This window comes from Parus major, chromosome 5 (genome assembly GCF_001522545.3).
Source record: "Parus major isolate Abel chromosome 5, Parus_major1.1, whole genome shotgun sequence".
Taxonomy (NCBI): Eukaryota; Metazoa; Chordata; class Aves; order Passeriformes; family Paridae; genus Parus; species Parus major.
Window position 1 is genome coordinate 61,482,906 of NC_031774.1, and position 1,131 is coordinate 61,484,036.

Here is a 1,131-nt window from a genome sequence, read left to right on the forward strand (position 1 = left end):
TGTGTGACCCCTGTGTGACCCCTGTGCTGTGTGACCATGTCCTGTGTGACCCCTGTGTGACCCCTGTGTAACCATGTCCTGTGTGACCCCTGTGTGATCATGTCCTGTGTGACCCCTGTGTGACCCCTGTCCTGTGTGACCCCTGTGTGACCATGTCCTGTGTGACCATGTCCTGTGTGACCCCTGTGTGACCCCTGTGTGACCATGTCCTGTGTGACCCCTGTGTGATCATGTCCTGTGTGACCCCTGTGTGATCATGTCCTGTGTGACCCCTGTGTGACCCCTGTGTGACCCCTGTGCTGTGTGACCCCTGTGTGACCCCTGTGTGACCCCTGTCCTGTGTGACCCCTGTGTGACCCCTGTGTGACCATGTCCTGTGTGACCCCTGTGTGACCCCTGTGTGACCATGTCCTGTGTGACCCCACTGTGACCTCTGCACTGTGTGACCATGTCCTGTGTGACCCCTATGTGACCCCTGTGCTGTGTGACCCCTGTGTGACCATGTCCTGTGTGACCCCTGTGTGACCCATTCCTGTGTGTCCCATCACCCATGGCCTTTGTGTCACTGCAGTTCTCTCCCAGAGAAGGAACTGGGCCTACACATTATTTTTCAACGTTTCAACCATTTTTATCTTTCTTCCTCCCTCCACTACAATCTCCAAACCTGTCATGAGATTTTTATTTCTTATAAATATATTTCCATTAAAAGCCTCTGCTCTCAATATTCCTGCAGGAAACAACACATCTGAAAAATGGTTTTACCAGCAAATACTTGATCCTTGCCACAGAGGCATTGGCAGGACACGGAGGAACACAGGTGATTGGTCATGGAGGAACACAGGTGATGGAGGAACACAGGTGATGGAGGAACACAGGTGATGGGTCATGGAGGAACACAGGTGATGGAGGAACACAGGTGATGGGTCATGGAGGAACACAGGTGATGGAGGAACACAGGTGATCAGTCATGGAGAAACACAGGTGATGGAGGAACACAGGCGATGGAGGAACACAGGTGATGGAGGAACACAGGTGATCGGTTATGGAGGAGCACAGGTGATGGAGGAACACAGGTGATGGAGGAGCACAGGTCACAGAGGAACACAGGTGATCGGTTATGGAGGAGCACAG